At 46.4% G+C, this 19,510-nt stretch overlaps 1 protein-coding gene across 4 annotated transcripts in view; it reads right to left on the bottom strand.

Annotated features, from left to right (window-relative positions):
- Nucleotides 1-19,510, bottom strand: part of DENND2B (DENN domain containing 2B) — a 221,588-nt gene that overhangs the window by 171,153 nt on the left and 30,925 nt on the right. Inside the window, exon 1 of one of the 4 annotated variants that reach the window (XM_060177218.1) lies at nucleotides 16,369-16,699. The exons of the other annotated variants lie outside the window; for them this stretch is intronic. The gene's annotated coding sequence lies outside the window, so the exon portion shown is untranslated. Of the gene's footprint in view, nucleotides 1-16,368; nucleotides 16,700-19,510 lie in introns of those variants that run through there. 4 annotated transcript variants of the gene reach the window in all.

Genomic DNA, 19,510 nt, shown 5'->3' with positions numbered 1-19,510 from the left:
ATTTCATTTCTCTTACACAAAGTCATTTTCGGGACTGGGCGGTGACGCACCTGGTTGAGCGCACATGTTGCAGTGCTCAAGGACCCAGGTTCAAGCCCCTAGTCCCCACCTGCAGGCGGAAAGCTTTGCGAATGGTGAAGCAGGGCTGCAGGTGTCTCTCTGTCTCTCTCCCTTCTCTACCACCCCCTGCCCCTCTCAATTCCTAGCTATCGCTTTCCAATAATAAAGATAATAAAATTTCAAAGTCATTTTCCAAACTAGGAGGGTTGAGAAGTATTGCTAATGAGGTGACCATTTAGTAGGTCTATAGTCACAAGATTTTTTTTTTTTTTGTCAATTCAGTTTCTACATTTAATTAATAATTAAAACCATTAACATTTAGGATAATAATTAACATGAAAGAATTTCTTTTCATTTTATCATTTTACTTTTGTCTGTGAATTTTTGCATTTTGTCTTTTTTTTTCTTTCTTCTCTTGTGTTTTGAATTTTTTTTTTTTTTTCCATATCCCACCCCCTCCCCCGATAGCTTTCCCACTCTCTATCCCTCTGGGAGCATGGACCCAGGGTCATTGTGGGTTGCAGAAGGTAGAAGGTCTGGCTTCTGTAATTGCTTCCTCGCTGAACATGGGCGTTGACTGGTCGGTCCATACTCCCAGTCTGCCTCTCTCTTTTCCTAGTAGGATGGGTCTCTGGGGAAGCTGAGCTCCAGGACACATTGGTGGGGTCTTCAATCCAGGGAAGTCTGGCCGGCATCCTGATGACACCTGGAACCTGGCAGTCACAAGATTTTAAAATGTCTCAGTCCCTTAACCTTTGCAACAGCCCTTGTGTCCTGAAATGGAATCTCAGTCTATTGAGGAGGACGTCTCCCAAATCTAAGTCTATACAGTACAAGCAAAACAGTCGGAACTATGAAAGGAAGATCAACGTGTAAACTCAGAAGAACCAACAGAGACAAAAGAGAGAGGCCATCAAAGACAAGACGCAGTGGAAGAGAAGAACAAAGCTAGCCCTTGCAATGAAATGTCTTCCTCACAGTAAAGAATAAATGCATCAAAGTCACAGAATGGAGGATCCTTATTTTTAATAGAAAAGGAAGAAAAGAAAGAGAAAAAGTGAAAGACAGCACAATACTCCCCCACTATTTCCGAACTCCCACTAGCGCTCCCACCTGGTGCTGGTGTTTGAATCTGAACTCTCACAGTTGGCAAAGTGGGAGTCGACCAGGTAAGCTATCTCCCTTGCCTGGAATAGCTAATGTTGGTTTTCAAGAACATGAAACAGACTATCATAATAAGTACAGGTCGAAAAAAAAAAAAAAAAAAAGGACAAACATAAGGTACATGCTAAAACAAAGAGAAGAATGTAATGAAAATTTAAATGCTGCTACAGAAATATATTTTAAATTAAATAGATTCAAATGATGTCCGTAACATTCATGAGAAGGAATGCAGCTGAGAGAACCACTCTGAAAATAATAGCACAAATAATCTCACATCTGTATCTAAAGGTTTAACAGAAGCAAACTATCCAGAAACAACAGTTTGGTTTAGATACAAACCGTTTACTGAATATTAAATAAATCAACAACAAAGACTAAGACTGTTCTCATTCTCATATTTCTTAAGTATAAAAAAAGAAAATATTCTGCATGTGGAGATGACACAAATTTGAATGTCTTCCAGTATTGTAGAGTGTAAATTAAGGCCCAGATATGCACACAAAATTTTCAGAGTAATTTTTTTAACCTCAAATAATCTGTCAGAGTGAGAGCATTCCTTAAAAAAAGAAAAAAGCAATGTCTGTTAAGAGCTTTGATTCTAAGAAATTTACCCATCACACACTGAAAGCCAAAATATGGTTGAAAAATAACTGTAAATAAGCTTAAATGTTTGAGTTGTTAAATAAGATCAAATAAACTCTGGATATACTCAAATCTCAACAAAGTTAAAATTACTAATTTCTAGAGTTTATTAACTTGGCATTAAGTAAATGTCCAAAAGCCCTCAACTGTATACAGATTTCTCAAGGGTTTAGAATAAGTTATGTAAGCCAAACTTACCAAGAAGATAAAATCTGATATGAATTTTACCACAAAAGTCAACAGTCCTAGTAAAAGAAGATAACAGAATTGCACAGAAAATTGGCATCTACATAAAATAAAGTTGTACTGCTTCAGACAGTAGAGAAGATTCCAACTGTTGAACAAAAAAATTCTCAAAATCCCTTGGGAAATAACAAAAGCTTCCATTCTGACTCCAATCGCCTTGCTGAAGTGGAACAGAGCAGGCTTTAAATGGAGGGAGAATGATTCAACATAGTCACATAAATAATGTCAAATGATTTCCATCATGTCAACCATATCGAAGTGCAAATATTGAGATTAGGCAAAGCATTACATGAACTGTCATACAAACTTCTATGCCCTAAGTCTTCAGTTGATTTTTCCAGAGGATAAAATGCATGCTATAGGATCACTCTTCTTTCCTTTCTCTTTCTTCCCTCTCTCCCTTTCTTCCTTTATATCCGATAGAGACAGAAAGGTGGAAAGAATAGTGAAACAGACCACAACACCAACGCTTCCTCCAGTACAAGGGCCCGGCTCACACGTGGATCACGGACATGCCGGAGGAGAACACTACCCACGTGAGCTCTCTCTCCTGCCATGGAGGATCACTCTTTTCACTGGCTTCTGTCCATCTGTTAATCATTTGACCAACCTCCCTGATAAATATCTTTCTTCCAGAAGCCAGACCTCCCACCTTCTGCACCCCGTAATGACGCTGGGTCCATGCTCCCAGAAGGATAAAGAACAGGAAAGCTGTCAGGGGAGTGGGGTAGGAGAGGGGATCCGGAGTTCTGGTGAGTGGTGGGAACTGTGTGGAGTTGTACCTCTCTTATTCTATCATCTTGTCAGTGTTTCCATTTTATAAATAAAAACTTTTTTTAAAAAAAGATCTTTCTATAGAGCTCTGCCTTCATCATAATCATAACTGAGGCATCTGCCTTCTTTTGATATTCACGGAGATTATCATGTGGTCGTTTTTAAGAAAATAAATAGTTAAACAGAATATACTCCAATCAAATTAATTAATCTGGGACTGGCAGGCAACTCAGCCAGCTGAGCACACACAGCCCCATGCATGAAGGCCCAAGTTTAAACTCTAGTCCAACACACGGTCGTGGGGGGACAGTGTTTCATGAGTAGCCAAGTAATGCTGCACTGTCTCCCCTTTCTCTCTCTCTCTCTCTCTCTCTTTTAAAAAAATTTTAGTTATCTTTATTTATTGTATAAAGACAGGCAGAAATCAAGAGGCTGGGGGGAGATAGGGAGAAAGAAAGAGAGACGCCCGCAACACTGCTTCGCCATTCCCAAAGCTTCCCCCGGAGGTGGGGGCCAGGGACTCAAACCCAAGCCCTTGTGCACTGTAACATATGCACTCAGCCAGGTGCGCCACCACCCACCCCTCCCCTTCTTTCTCTACCTCTCTTTCACTCTCTAGCTAAAAGGGGGCCTGGAGGAGGCCACTGGGAGTGATGGGATGATGCTGTACTGAGTACTGAGCCACATCAATAGCCCTGGCAGAAAAAAAAAAATCTGATCAGCTAAGGGAATAACTAGCAGAGCATCAGACTTGAATGCCAGAGGTTCCCAGTTCAGTCCCTGGCACTGCATCTACCAGGTCTGGTTTAACTCTATCTCTCGCTTTGGTGACTCTAGATAACCTCTCAAAACCAACCTGGTCAGCCTCACTCCGGCTCCGGCGGGGAGGGAGGGGCGCCGGCAGCTTTGATGACTCTAGATAACCTCTTAACTCTGTCTCTCTAGCTTCTATGAAACTTCCCACAACAAATAACCAAAAGCAACAATTCTTATTAAAAATAAAGAAAAATCCTATCTAGAGAAAGAACAATTGTGAAGAACAAATTATTAGCACTCAGTCCAGGAAATGGCACAGTGGGTACAGTGGCAGGCTCCCAATCCCGGGTCCTGAGTCTAGTTCCTGGCAAGTCCCAGTCCCCACCTCGGGGGAAAGCTTCTCGAGTGGTGAAGCAGTGTTTGCAGGTGTCTCTCTGTCTCTCTCCCTCTCTGTCTCCCCCCTCCATCTCAATGTCTGGCTGTATCCAATAAATAAATAAATAAAGATAATACAAAGAATTGTTTTAAAGAAACAGGAAAGGAATGGTATGAGAAGATAACTTAATATGCAACTTATACAATATCATTAGCATTTATAGAATAGGCATATTGACCAAAAGGAAAGTGAGTTGACTACTGAGTGTATTCTGATTCAAAGATCTCATTGTTTTTTTAATTTTTTAAATTTATTTACTTATTTTTTCCTCAAGGGTTACTGCTGGGGTTTGGTGCCTGCTCTAGGAATCCACTGCTCCTGATGGCCATCTTTTTCCTGTTGTTGTTATTGTTGTTGCTGTTGATGTTGTTGCTGTTGGATAGGACAGAGAGAAATGGAGAGAGGAGGGGAAGACAGAGAGGGGGAGAGAAAGACAGACACCTGCAGACCTGCTTCACTGCCTGTGAAGCGACTCCCCTGCAGGTGGGGAGCCGGGGCTTGAACCTGGACCCTTGCGCAGGTCCCTGAACTTCGCACTATGGGTGCTCTGTCTCCTGGCCCCCTCAAGCCTCTATTTTAAGTAAAAAACTTCTATAAAACAATTTAGAATACTGAATACAGTCTTGGTAGCAGGTGATATTGAAGAATTATTGATTTTGTCAGATGTGATTAAAGTAGGATTTCTCTCTCAAGTTCTCACCAGATATACTTTCTGAAATATTGTTGGTCGAATGATACAATATAGGAGTCAGAGATCTATCTCACCCAGTGCGACCCCTGCCTATGCACATGGCCCAGGTTTGAACCACGGAACCAAGGCAAGCTCTCCATTCCTCTCCCCCTGCCCCACGCTCCCTCCTGTTTGTCTCTCTGTGTTCAGGGCAATGCAATGCAATCCAGGAGCTGTGATCTGACATACGATTGAGGCGCTGACTTTGCAAATAAATAAACAAATAAATAGCACAACAGATAGGAATGAGAACAGACAGATGAAACAAAGTTAGCAAAATGTTAATAGCATGTAAAGGTGAATAACTGGACAGACAATATATAGGAATTAATTGTATTAATTCCTATATCTATTTTATTTATTAATTGGTTTTATTTATTTATTATTTATATTTATTTATCAGTTTTATTCATTTATTAATATTTATTCATTAGTTTTCTTGATTTTGTGTGTATTCAAAAATAAGTTTTTATACTAACACCTATTAAGTAGCAGCAAAGATAAAATGGCATCAAGAAATCAATAGTTCTTGACAATAAATTACTGAAAATGTTTTTCACATAGAAAGCAAAGTTAAGGGGGAGGGTAGATAGCATAATGGTTATGCAAAGAGACTCTCATACCTGAGGCTCCAAAGTCCCAGGTTCAATCCCCTGCACCTGCATAAAGGGGAACTGAGCAGCATTCTGATAAGAAAAAAGGGGGGAAGGGTAGGAAAACAAAGCTAAAAGACAACAAAAGGAGCCCGGCCTCCCCAGAGCTGCCCCACTAGGGAAAGAAAGAGACAGGTGGGAGCATGGATCCACCTGCCGACGCCCATGTTCAGCGAGGAAGCAGTTACAGAAGCCAGACCTCCCACGTTCTGCATCCCACAATGATCTTGGGTCCACGCTCCCAGAGGGATAGAGAATAGGAAAGCTGGGAGGCAGGCGGCAGCGAAGCGGGTTAAGGCGCGTGACACAAAGCGCAAGGACCGGTGTAAGGATCCCGGTTCGAGCCCCCGGCTCCCCACCTGCAGGGGAGTCGCTTCACAGGCGGTGAAGCAGGTCTGCAGGTGTCTGTCTGTCTCTCCCCCTCTCTGTCTTCTCCTCCTCTCTCCATTTCTCTCTGTCCTATCCAACAACGACGACAGCAATAACAACAACAATAAAAACAAGGGCAACAAAAGGGAAAATAAATAAATAGAATAAAAGAAAGAAAGAAAAAAAGAAACCCTAGCACAGAAGCTGCTGAACCCAGGACACACGGCAGAGCAGGGTGCTGTCCACGCTTTGTTCTGCTGTCTCTAGAAGAGTTTCTCAAGGGTTCAGTTTCCAAAGGAATGAAGTCAGAAGGCCAAGAGAATTTCTAGTGCCAAAAAGTGAGAAGTGGAAATGAACTGTGGTGCTGAGAAACTACAGGGTAGGCAGGGCGGTCTGCAAGTAAAAGGCGGGGAGTTAAAAGCTAGATGGCACGCATTCTGGAGAGTTATGCTGCAGCAAAAGATGCTACAGATTGTTTTATTCATTTATATAAAGACTCTTTTTAACAAAGCTGGACGGTAGCGCAGAGGGTTAAGCACCCATGGCATGAAGTTCAAGGACCGGCTTAAGGATCCCGGTTCGAGCCCCTGACTCCTCACCTGCAGGGGAGTCGCTTCACAGGCGGTGAAGCAGGTCTGCAGGTGTCTGTCTTTCTCTCCCCCTCTCTGTCTTCCCCTCCTCTCTCCACTTTTCTCTGTCCTATCCAACAGCAATAACAACAGTAATAATAACCACAACAAAAGGGGGAAAATGGCCTCCAGGAGCAGTGGATTTGTAGTGCAGTCACCGAGCCCAGCAATAACCCTGGAGACAAAAAAAGAAAAAAAAAAAAAAAGAAAGAGAATGATGTTGACAGGCCAGGCGGTGGCCCACCTGGTGGAATGCACATATTACCATGCACGAAGAGCCGGGTTCAAGTCCCCAGGCCTCCTGAAACCTCACAAGTGATGGAGCAGTGCTACAGGCGACTCTTTCTCTCCCCTTCTGTAATTCTGTCTCTACCGAGAGAGAGAGAGAGAGAGAGACAGAGAATCAGAGCACCACTCTAGCATAGTTGCTGCCAGGGACTGAGCCTGAACCTCATAGCAGAGCCTGAGTGCTCTACTGCTGAGTTACCACGAACATGACTTCATTTCTTTTTTATTGATTCATGAGAAATGATAGGAGAGAGAGAAAGAACCAGACATCACTCTGGTACATGCGCTGCTAGGGACTGAACTCAGGACCTCATGCCTGAGAGACCAATGCCTTATCCACTGCGCCACTTCCCAGACCACATGATTTAATTTCTTGAGGTTAGACCGTTGCTGATTCAAACCAAGAGCTGATGCTAGACGTGTTCACTGAAGTGGTAAGAGAGCAAATACTCCAGAGCAGTAGCCCAGTGCTTTTCCCACAGTGGACATGCAGCGAGTGTGGAGCGCAAGAAAGAGACAGCGTGTGTGCAGTCACAGCAGAGTGCTTCTTGGACCAGTATCTGACAAGACACTCCAGCGCACTACGAATCCACTGCTCCTGGCGGTCATTCTTTCCTTTTTTTTTACTGGACAGGACAAAGAGAATTGAAAGAGAAGGGGGGGGAGAAAGACACCTACAGCCCTACTTCAGCGCTTGTGAAGCGACACCCACCCCTGCAGGTGGGGAGCCGGGGGCTGGAACCGGGGTCCTTGCTCAGTCCTTAGGCTTTGTACTGTGTGCGCACTACCGCCCGGCTCCCTAGAGACCCTTTCTTCCCACTCCAGTTACCCTCCAGGAAAAGGAAGACTAGGGGAGGAGACACAAGTCTAGAGACACAAGTCTCTAGATTCAAATGTGGCCTTAGCTAACAGAATTAACCTCCAACATCACAGCTTCAAGGAGGAAAAGTCACCACGAGGCACTGGCCCACTCAAAGTCATTTCCGTAACGCTGCAATCAGGGCTCCTTCCCGGCATATTCTAACCGCTTTGGGACATTATCATAAAAGGTCCATTTTAAAAGGTTTTATTTTTTATGCTGTTGGCAAAGGTTAATATTTACTTGGGAATCTGAAATTTCAGCTTACACAAATGATTCCCACGCTTCTAGAAAGGCCTTAATTGGGCTAGTCTGTTACTTTTAGTACAATTTTGCAAAGACTATATTCTTCATATGTCCTTCAAGGACGTGGGCAAAGTTCCTCTGATGACAATCTCTTTAAAAGAGCATTTCCAGAGTTTGTATATGTTCCAAATTACTCACACTGATAGGGGGAGAAAGCACATTTTACTTCCAAAAAAATCTCCCTTCAGTCTGAAAACTCTAATTGTCAACATATCTGACTTCCTGCAGAAAACAAAACACAAAGCAACAAGTATAATCATAGATCCAAAAAAGCAAGACTTGTACAGAAAAACAGAAAACTTAGCTTGTTTAGTTAGAGAAAAGGAGAGGAAAAGATGAGTCCAGTCAGGACAATTGGTGCCTCTGGAACTTCCAAAAAGGGTGATATGCTCACTCTGTAGACATCTGTGCATTGAAGGTGGGTGGGAAACAGTGAAGCTAAGAAACAGTAAAAGAAAACTTAGGCGAAGTCCAATGAGATCATCTATGAGGATTAGGAAGCTCAGAAAATGCTTTCTAGAGCTGCTGTGAAATCTCGTGAGAGTCATCTCTTAGGACAGATTTAAGATTATTTAGCAGTAGGGTAGTTGAAAATAGTCTAATGGGTCTACCATACTAGATCACATCTGATTTCAAGAGGATATCCCTGCCCTATTAAAAAAAAAAAAAGGTTTTGCAACCTTAACAAGTCTAAATGATTCATTTAACAAGTTACTAAAAACCACAAACACTAACATGAAAGCATTTGAACAATGTAAGCGTAAGCAATGAGCAAAACCAAAAATCTCTGACATTTAAATAAGGGCTCCACCAAAATCTTCTTTACAGCCCACTCAGCCCCTACCTCTCCAAACCCACACTAAAGGGTCCCCAGCAGACAAGCACAGACCTTGGCCGCTCTCTGGAGGGAAATCCAAAGGCCAAAGGCAAAAGAAAATGGCCTCCAGGTGATGCCAGACACACAAAATGGGAGAATGGATCAAGGAACTAATAAGGACAAGAAGTTCATCTCATCCTGGGGAGTTATCTTGATCCTCAATGCAGAAGAACACGAAAAGACCGAGCTAAGACATCTCTCCAACATCAAACTCCAAAGACGTTTGAATAAATGTGCAAGCTGGTACTTTAACCTCTATCATTAGCCTCTGAATTCCCTACATGGAGAGGTCACATTCCTTAAAGGTTCAAAATCCAAACTAAGTCAGTCCTGAATCATTGAGAGATGAAAATTTCACAAGAGTATACTTTCAGGGATCATTTCTATAGTTCTCTACTAGAGAATTTCATATATCAAAGTCCCAATTAATTGGACAAGCTCTCAAATTTGAAGTTCTTAAGAGGTAAAAAAAAAAAAAAAAGGGGTATGAAGAACAACAGACAGCATATCTGGGTTTCACATTTTTACTTTATGGAAAAAAACAGCATAGTTGACTCTAACATTAATTAAAACTTCTCTAGTTGATAAATTTGGTTTTTCTGCTTATATCTGTCTCTTAGGTACAGCCTCCTGCAGCCTGATATTCCTTGGTCTACAGACCGTCTTTAAGTACTAACAAATTCAGAAGAAAAGGCCTAAAGGTTGCACAAGGAAGAACAAGAAATCTAGACTGTTTTCAAAGTGAGAGACAATTCTGGTAACATGGCTCCACCCACTGCTCCCCTTCCTGAGTCCATTATCTGCAGAGAATCAGAGGCCTTGACTATAAACTTGGGTCTTTGAGAGGCCCTGTGAGCTCCCTAGCTGTTTCTATGAATCACACAAGTGTAGAGGAGTGACAAGAGCTTTGGACAGCTCTGAATCCTGGCTTGCATGTTCCTTCTAAATCCTCACAGAGTCATTCTTCAAAGGCAGCCTCTTGCTCCTTTGTAAATCACTAATAAAGAATTTAAAAAATAATAATACAGACAAAAAATAATTAAAGCAAATGAACTTGCAAAAAAAAGGAAGAAAAGTGAAATAAATATATGATTTGATGATTTATTCAATAGTTGGCGAGAGAGAATGAGAGAACCAGAGCGCAGACATGCTAGTCTGGAACTAGGGACTGCATGCAAGTCCAAATCTCTAGAGACACTGTCATCCCTGGGTCACAAAACTGTATATATACTTTAGTTGGGTTTTTTTTGAAATATTTTATTTTTTAAATATTTATTTATTTATCCCCTTTTTGTTGCCCTTATTTTTTTTTATTATTGTTGTTCCTGATGTCGTCATTGTTGGATAGGACAGAGAGAAATGGAGAGAGGAGGGGAAGACAGAGAGGGGGAGAGAAAGACAGACACCTGCAGACCTGCTTCACCGCCTGTGAAGCGACTCCCCTGCAGGTGGGGAGCTGGGGGCTCGAACCAGGATCCTTACGCCGGTCCTGCGCTTTGCGCCACATGCGCTTAACCCACTGCGTCACCGCCCGACTCCCTTTATTTAATTAATGAGAAAGGAGGAGAGAGAGAAAGAGCCAGACATCACTCTGGTACATGTGCTGCCCGGGATTGATCTCAGGACCTCATGTTTGAGAGTCCAGTTCCTTAGCCACGGCGCCACCTCCCGGACCACTATATTTTAGTTTAATTTAAAAAATAATCTTCAGGAGTCAGGTGGTAGCGCAGCGGGTTAAGCGCACGTGGCGCAAAGCACAAGGACCAGCATAAGGATCCCAGTTCGAGCCCCCGGCTCCCCACCTGCCAGGGGAGTCGCTTCACAGGCAGTGAAGCAGGTCTGCAGGTGTCTGTCTTTCTCTCCCCCTCTCTGTCTTCCCCTCCTCTCTCCATTTCTCTCTGTCCTATACAGCAACAATGACATCAACAACAATAATAACTACAACAATAAAACAAGGGCAACAAAAGGGAATAAATAAATATTTTTAAATAAATAAATAAATAAGACTTTAAAAAATCATCTTCATGCCAAGAAGATGGCTCAGCAGGCACAGCGCCACCCTTACACGTGTGAGGCTCTGGCTTCGGTTCCTGATGCCACATATGATAAAGCAGTGTCCAGTCAATCTCTTTCTCAATAAATAAACCTTAAAAAAAAAAAAAAAAGCAAGACTCAAGTATGTTGTTCTAGTTTATTCACCATCTGTGAAGTCTCGATTTCCCTCTTTAAAAAAGAAAAAGAGAGAAGGGACTAGAACATATACTTTGCCACGCACCAGGACCAAGATTCAAGTCCCCAGTCGCCAGATGCGAGAAACATCACAAGCAGTGAAGCAATGCTGTGGCATCCCTCCTCCTCCTTTCTTTTTTAAATATTTTATTTATTTATTTATTTATTTATTTATTTGTTTATTTATTTATTTATTTTGCCTCTAGGGTTACCACTGGGGCTCGGTGCCTGCACTATGAATCCACTGCTCCTGGAGGCCATTTTTCTGTAGTTGTTGTTGGACAGGACAGAGAGAAATGGAGAGAGGAGGGGAAGACAGAGAGGGGGAGAGAAAGACAGACACCTGCAGACCTGCTTCACCGCCTGGGAAGCGACGTCCCTGCAGGTGGGGAGCTGGGGGCTCGAACCGGGATCCTGAACCAGTCTTTGTGCTTTGTGCCACGTGCGCTTAACTCACTGTGCTACCACCCGGTCCCCTCCTCCTTCCTTCTGTCTCTGTTTCCCTCTCTCCATCTTCAGGGGTGGGTGGATGGAGGGGAAGCCTACCAATCATTGCCAATACTAAGTTCTTTAATTTATCATTTTTAAGAAACGCACTGCACTACAGGGTCCCATGTGTCAGACACACTGCACTGCAGGGGCCACTCTGTCTGATCCCAAGGGCTTCCCTGTCAGATCACACTGACCTGCAGGGACCCCTCTGTCAGATCACAGTGCACTGCAGGAGCTCCTGTGTCAAATCACACTGTACTGCACATGCCCCTTTGTCAGATCACACTGCACTGCCAGGGCCCCTTTGTTAGATCACACTGCACTGCAAGGGCTCCTCTGTCACATCACACTGCACTACAGGGACCCCTCTGTCAGACCACTGCACTGCAGGGGCCCTCCTGTCAGATCACACTGCACTGCAGGGGCTTCCCTGTGTCAAATAACACTACACTGCAGGGGCTCCTGTGTCAGATCACACTGCAATGCACGGGCTCCTGTGTCAGATCACACTACACTGCAGGGGCTCCTGTGTCAGATCACACTGCACTGCACGGGCTCCTGTGTCAGATCACACTGCACTGCAGGGGCTCCCCTATGTCAGATCACACTACACTGCACGGGCTCCTGTGTCAGATCACACTGCACTGCACGGGCCCCCATGTCAGATTCTGCTCTTTTCTGATTCCCAGCTGCCCTGTGTTCGGAGCATACCCAGTAATCCAAACTATCTGGCTTAACTTGTCTTAACCTCCTAATTACTAACTACTTCTTACAGACTACCGATGAAGAGCAAGTCACATTCTTACACACAGATGCCGTATTAATCAGAAACACTGTTCTGCTTATCATTCTTGTTCTCTTCACTTGCTACACAGTGTGTATAGGTCAAGTCCCAGGCCCTGAGATCTCGGCTCACGCTCCACATCAGCCTCATCTGCCCACTGTGGGCAGCACGTCGGGCATCCAGTAGCTGGGGTTCCAGCTCCACCACAGCTCATGTTGTCAGGAGCAAAGCGCTACTCAGCTGTCTGGTCATCTCTCCGGTCATCGTGAGTGTCCTCACCTCTAAAGAAAGAATAGCAATGATGCCTACTTTACAATATTAGAGGGTGGCCGAGAGCAAAGCTCAAGCACAGAGTAGATTAGGTGCTCAGTGCACAGTACTTTTCTCCCTAGTTCCAATCCAGATGGTTCCCTCTCTTGTCCTTAAAAACTCACCCCACAACATGCCACTAGTGGTACAGTCATAAGTGTACTTAGGGCTAAGCTAGATTCTCTTTTCTTTTTTAAAATATTTTTACTGAATATTAAAGGTATCTAATTCTTTTTTTAAGATTTAGCTATTCTATTATTGTTATTATTATTATTTTAACCAGAACACTGCTCAGCACTGGCTTATGGCAAGTATGAAAGTCTTTTTGAATAACCACTATGCTGTCTACCATGTCTACCAGAGATTAAAATCTATTAAAAAAAAAAAAAAACCCACTCTAGCTTATGATTGTTTTCTCCTCAAAGATTCTATAATTTTTTTTTTTTTTTGCTTCCAGGGTTATTGCTGGGGCTTGGTGCCTGCACTACAAATCCACTGCTCCTGGAGGCCATATTTTCCCTTTTGCTGCCCTTGTTGTTTATCATTATTGTGGTTATTATTGTTGTTATTAATGTCATAGTTGTTAGATAGGACAGAGAGAAATGGAGAGAGGAGAGGAAGACAGAGAGGGGGAGAGAAAGACAGACACCTGCAGACCTGCTTCACCGCCTGTGCAGCAACTGCCCTGGAGCGGGGGAGCCAGGGGCTCGAACCAAGATCCTTACGCCGGTCCTTGCGCTTGGCGCCATGTGCGCTTAACCCGCTGTGTCACCATCTGACCCCCAAATTCCATAATTCTTATGTTCAAAGCTAAGCGACAGAAAGTGTTGTTCCTCTGTGTTATGGTTTCTCCAATGAGTTCACAAACTCAAGAGCAAATGTTTTACTAGTTACTGAGCCAGTTACAACCTAAGAATTCAACAAAAAGTGATTTGACACGAAGCAGGAGACAGCTTGCCCAAGACAGCACCCACTCTGCCCTGTGTAAGGGCCCAGGTTTGAGCCGGTAGCAATCCCTGAGAACACCAGGTGTGGCAGCAAGGAAATCCATAAATGGTAGAGCAGTGCCGTGGTGTCTTTTTCTCTTTCCCTATCACTCTGTCCCTCCCTGTCTCTACTTGAAATTAAAAGGAAAAAAATAGGAGTCCAGTGGGAGTGGTTACATCATGGAGATGCCAAGTCCTAGAACACACACATTTGAAGAGTTACCGTGGAGCTGTCTACCAAAAATGGGCACCCTTCTGGTCCAACTACCGAGACACTACTGTTTCCGACATACACCCTGATAAATATTGGACAAACCTCGCCTAGATCTTAAGGAGTTTTTCCAAGAGTGATATTGCCAGGTAAGTGAAAAGGAAGCCTAGATCTGCTGGCGCTCTTCCAGGGGCCTGTCAGTGACCCCGGTCAGTGCAGGAAGCCCTTACTCCACAAGCCAGCAGGGTCCGCCTGGCCTGCTGCTGACCACCGGTCTCCATTCAGCAAGGAAGACAGACCACAACCAATTCAGCTTCTTGGAAACTAGACTTTCTCTTATGCTCTAGACACTTATTTCTGAAAAAATCCTATCAAAAAGAGGATTCACCTTCTGAAAAATACTACTTGGAAAATAAAAATAAAAACATAATCTCTTGGCTTTTAACATTGTGGCCCAATCCTAAAATGGTCAACAAAGTGTATGCAGCTAAGAAACAGTTCCAGACAGTTCTAGAAGTTGGATAATGATCTTTTCCTAGCCCCAAGACCTTGCTCTCCAAACACCTGCATGGAGTGTTTGGATAAAAGCAAAAACTAGACTAAGGCAGCATTAAGCGAAAGTTTCTCAATGAAATAGCTTAATATCCAAGTAATTATAAACCACACTCATATAAAGATCCCAGCAAAATACAAAATAATCTCTGTGCAGAAGCACTTGAACTGGTCAACCTAAGCTCTACTTAAACCATGACGTTCTTGGATAAGTTAATGGCATAATGGTGAGCTAAAATGTATTCCCTTCAGTCTTGGGTGACTTAAAAATTTATACTTCAGAAGTAGACAGAAGAGAGAAAGGCACTCACCAATAAACAGTTTAATCTGTTGAAATGACAGTGTGCAAAGCCAATTTTCCTTTGTTTGGAGAAAGAGAGAGAGAGAGAGATCTGAAAACAGCTCCAGGGAAGAGTTGAGTAGCCTCTTTACAGCAGCCTGGGCAAGTGGAGGGGCCAAGGCGGCTGGCGGAGCCCAGGCCCGGCCACGGAACTTCAACTCTGCTTCTGTGACCCTCTGCTACTCCCCAACCCCAGCAGCACGGGAGAGCTGCCCACCACCGGAGAGCAGTCCTGGGAGCCCACCTCAGCTGCCAGCCTGCCCGAGCCCACCCAGGCCCCAGACGCGGAGCTGCCAGCCTGCGCGAGCCCACCCAGGCCCCAGACGCGGAGCTGCCAGCCTGCGCGAGCCCACCCAGGCCCCAGACGCGGAGCTGCCAGCCTGCCCGAGCCCACCCAGGCCCCAGACGCGGAGCTGCCAGCCTGCCCGAGCCCACCCAGGCCCCAGGACGGGAGCTGCCAGCCTGCCCGAGCCCACCCAGGCCCCAGGACGGGAGCTGCCAGCCTGCCCGAGCCCACCCAGGCCCCAGACGCGGAGCTGCCAGCCTGCCCGAGCCCACCCAGGCCCCAGGACGGGAGCTGCCAGCCTGCCCGAGCCCACCCAGGCCCCAGATGCGGAGCTGCCAGCCTGCGCGAGCCCACCCAGGCCCCAGGACGGGAGCTGCCAGCCTGCCCGAGCCCACCCAGGCCCCAGACGCGGAGCTGCCAGCCTGCCCGAGCCCACCCAGGCCCCAGGACGGGAGCTGCCAGCCTGCCCGAGCCCACCCAGGCCCCAGAACCGGAGCTGCAGATGCTCCCAGGACGGCAGGGCTCCCCGCCAAAGAGCACTAAGTGGTGGACCTGCAACTGCGGGGTGGGGCAGGGCACAGCACGGCACAGCACTGCTCAGCACCACAGGGCACAGCACCGCACCACACAGCACCAAACGGCACAGCCCCGCACAGCACAGCCCCGCACGGCACAGCTCCGCACAGCCCCGCACGGCACAGCCCCGCACAGCACAGCTCCGCACAGCCCCGCACAGCCCCGCACAGCCCCGCACAGCACAGCCCCCCACGGCACAGCCCCGCACAGCCCCGCACAGCACAGCCCCGCACAGCACAGCCCCCCACGGCACAGCCCCGCACAGCCCCGCACAGCACAGCCCCGCACGGCACAGCCTCGCACAGCCCCGCACAGCACAGCACAGCCCCGCACAGCACAGCTCCGCACAGCCCCGCACAGCACAGCCCCGCACGGCACAGCCCCGCACAGCCCCGCACAGCCCGCACAGCCCCGCACAGCCCGCACAGCCCCGCACAGCACAGCCCCGCACAGCACAGCACCACACGGCACAGCCCCGCACGGCACAGCCCCGCACGGCACAGCCCCGCACGGCACAGCCCCGCACAGCACAGCCCCGCACAGCACAGCCCCGCACAGCCCCGCACGGCACAGCACCACACGGCACAGCCCCGCACGGCACAGCCCCGCACGGCCCGACCGCGCCAGCAGCCCGCCGCCCCGTCCCCGTCCCCGTGCCCGTCCCCGTGCCCGTCCCCGTCCCCGTCCCCGTCCCCGTCCCCGTGCCCGTCCCCGTCCCCGTGCCGGTCCCCGTCCCCGTCCCCGTCCCCGCCCGCAGCCGAGGCCCCGGGCGCCCGCCCCGCACGCCCCGCACGCCCCGCCCCGGCCCGCTCACCTCCGCCGCACGGGCGCGGGCTTCCCGGGAGCCGCCGGCCGAGAGGCGACGGGCGTCGGTCGCGCATCCGCGCAGGGCCGCGGCGGGAGGGGCGCGGGGCCGAGCCGGGGCGTGGAGGAGCCGAGCCCGACGGAGGGTGGGCCGCGGGGAGGGGAGGACGGGGCCGGGGCCGGGGCGCAGCGGGGAGGGCGGCCGGGAGGAGGAGGCGGGGGCGCGGGCCCTGCAGCTGGGCGGCCTCCCCGCAGCCCCGACCGCCGGCCCGGCTGGAGCGCAGCGCGGGGCTCGGAAGCTGTCCGTCCGTCCGTCTGTCCGTCGCTTTCTCGGGCGCAGGGCGCACGTGACCGCCGGCCCAGATGGTTCCAATCACCGCGGGGAGAGCCAGCGGGAGAGGCGGGGACGGCCGAGTCGCAGCCCGGGCGAGCCCTGCAGACCCTCCCCACCCAGCCCCCAAAGGACATTGAAAAGCCACATTTGCTGCCGCGGCGGCAACAGGAGCACCTCCGAGGCACAAGAGTCTCGGGAAGTCAGGTCGAGACTCAAAGTTCCAAGGGCGTCCTGAGCATTTGCCTTCAACAGTCCATTAGCTTGCCAAACCATCAGCTAGGAAAGGGCGTCATTAAATAGCAAGCAAACGGAAAGTAGCAGTGAGAATCTGCGGTTAATTAGTGGAATTCTAAAAGAAACTTAACCCACTAGGGCAATGCACTTGGAAAAATAATAAAAATTACTTCAAATACAACCATAAATACAAAATAATAATAATAATAAATGATAATACAATAAATGAATATAAAGACAATAAACAAATAATAATAATAATGAATACAAAAATAATAAAAATTACTTCAAATACAAATACATACTTATAGGACCGGCATAAGAATCCCGGTTCGAGCCCCGGCTCCCCACCTGCAGGGGAGTCGCTTCACAGGCGGTGAAGCAGGTCTGCAGGTGTCTTTCTCTCCTCCTCTCTGTCTTCCCCTCCTCTCTCCATTTCTCTCTGTCCTATCCAACAACAACAACAACAATAATAACTACAACAATAAAACAACAAGGGCAACAAAAGGGAATAAATAAAATAAATATTAAAAAAAAAAGAAAAAAAAACAAATACATACTTATAGTGTATCAGGACGCCATGTAACCCAGTTTCGGCTCCAAGTCACTGTGAATAGAACTTGCTACTGAAATGCACAAAACTGACTTTTTACAATTTTAAGGAGTAAGTGTGTATGAATGAACAGGTTCTAAGACTTGCTTCTAAGCTGCAGCCAACTCCATTGTCGTGTGCCCCAAAATATAAGCACAGTGCTACAATGCTAATGAGTTTAAGATATATCCTGAACACAATTTAGCTTGCTCATAATTGAGCAGATGATAGTGGCAAGAAATTAACTGATGATGCCTATTATTCCTCTGCAAAAAAAAAAAAAAAAAGAAAACAATAAAATATTAACATTAGTAACTAGTACCTCCTTTTTAAATAATATTACTGTCAAAGAATATGCTTGGTCTTTCTAGCAGAAGGCATGCTGTACAGTATAACACAGTTGTTTCTCTGTGAAAAATAATCAAGCCTTGGTAAACTGAATTGGTTCTACATTTAGAAAACCCAAGTTTTCTATTCTTGTCAGGCACACTAGAAAACAGAAGACAACTTGAAATTGGCAAATTAGAACACATTTTAGTCCAAGATTCAAAATCTCAGTGGGTCTGCTCTAACTCACAAAAGTGCTGAACCCTTCATGAGACCTAGCCAATTAACCTCCCAGTATCTGGTTAGGTTAATAGAGCGCGTCTGTTCCCCATAGGACACACAGCAACAAGATAGCCCCTGTACAAGAAGTCTTAGAGAACGCAGGCACAGAATATGACTGTTCCAGGAACATCCCACCTGTAGCTCTCAAAGCTCTGTAAGGAGGTCCTTAAATTTCTCACTTCTCAAAACTACTAAAATGTCTTTATTGGGTGAGGGTAGGTAACATAATGGTTATGCAAAGAAGCTCTCATGCCTAAGGTTCCAAAGTCTCAGGTTCAATACCCCCGCACCACCATAAACCAGAGATGAGCAGTGCTCTGGCTAAAAAATAATAAATTGGGGGGGGGGGTGGGCAGTAATGCAGCGCTGAGCCCCCGGCTCCCCACTTGCAGGGGTGTCGCTTCACAGGCGGTGAAGCAGGTCTGCAGGTCTCTTTGTCTTTCTCTCCCCCTCTCTGTCTTCCCCTCCTCTCTCCATTTCTCTCTGTCCTGTCCAACAACAATGACAGCATAACAATAATAATAATAACAACAACCATGATAAACAAGGGCAACAAAAGGGAAAAATGGCCTCCAGGCGCAATGGATTTGTAGTGCGGGCACCAAGGCCCTGCAATATCCTTGGAGGCAGTCATCATCATCATCCACTAAAATAGTAACCGTAATCTGTTGGTGCTACCACACATGGATATTGAAGCAGTGTAAGTGAACACTGATGGTATAACCGTAATCCTTTTTAAAAAGATTTTATTTATTACTGAGAAAGATAGGAGAAGAGAGAGAAAGAACCAGACATCACTCTGGTACATGTGCTGCCAGGGATTGAACCCAGGACCTCCTGCTTGAGAGTCCAGTGCTTATCCACTGTACCATCTCCCAGACCACTCATTAGTCCTTCTTTTTGTTTGCCAACTCTACTGAAAATTATCAGTTATTTTATTCCTAAGAAAAATCTTAATTAGAACTGCTCTTTCAGAAAGAAAAATTAGTACTCCTTAAGTTTTCTAAATATAGCCTTAGGTTGGGGAGTTAGCATAATGGTTTTTCTTTATATTTTATTTATTTTATTTTTGAGAGAGATGCAGACAGAGATAAACACAGAGAGAAACACCAGAGCACTACTCAGCTCTGGCTTATGGTGGTATGGAGGATTGAACTTGGGACTTTGAAGCCTCAAGCATGAGAGTCTGTTTGCATAACCATTATGCTATCTCCCCCACCCTAGCATAATGTTTAAGCAAAAGACTTTCATACCTGAGGCTCTGAGGTCCTAGGTTCAATCTTCAACTCCACCATAAACCAGAGTGGAACAGCACTTTGGTAGAACTCTCTCTCTCTCTCTCTCTCTCACACACACACACACACACACACACACTCACACCCC

Source organism: Erinaceus europaeus, chromosome 17 (assembly GCF_950295315.1).
Source record: "Erinaceus europaeus chromosome 17, mEriEur2.1, whole genome shotgun sequence".
NCBI lineage: Eukaryota > Metazoa > Chordata > Mammalia > Eulipotyphla > Erinaceidae > Erinaceus > Erinaceus europaeus.
Note: the sequence above shows the minus strand (reverse complement) of the source record. Positions and strands in the feature narration are given on the sequence as shown.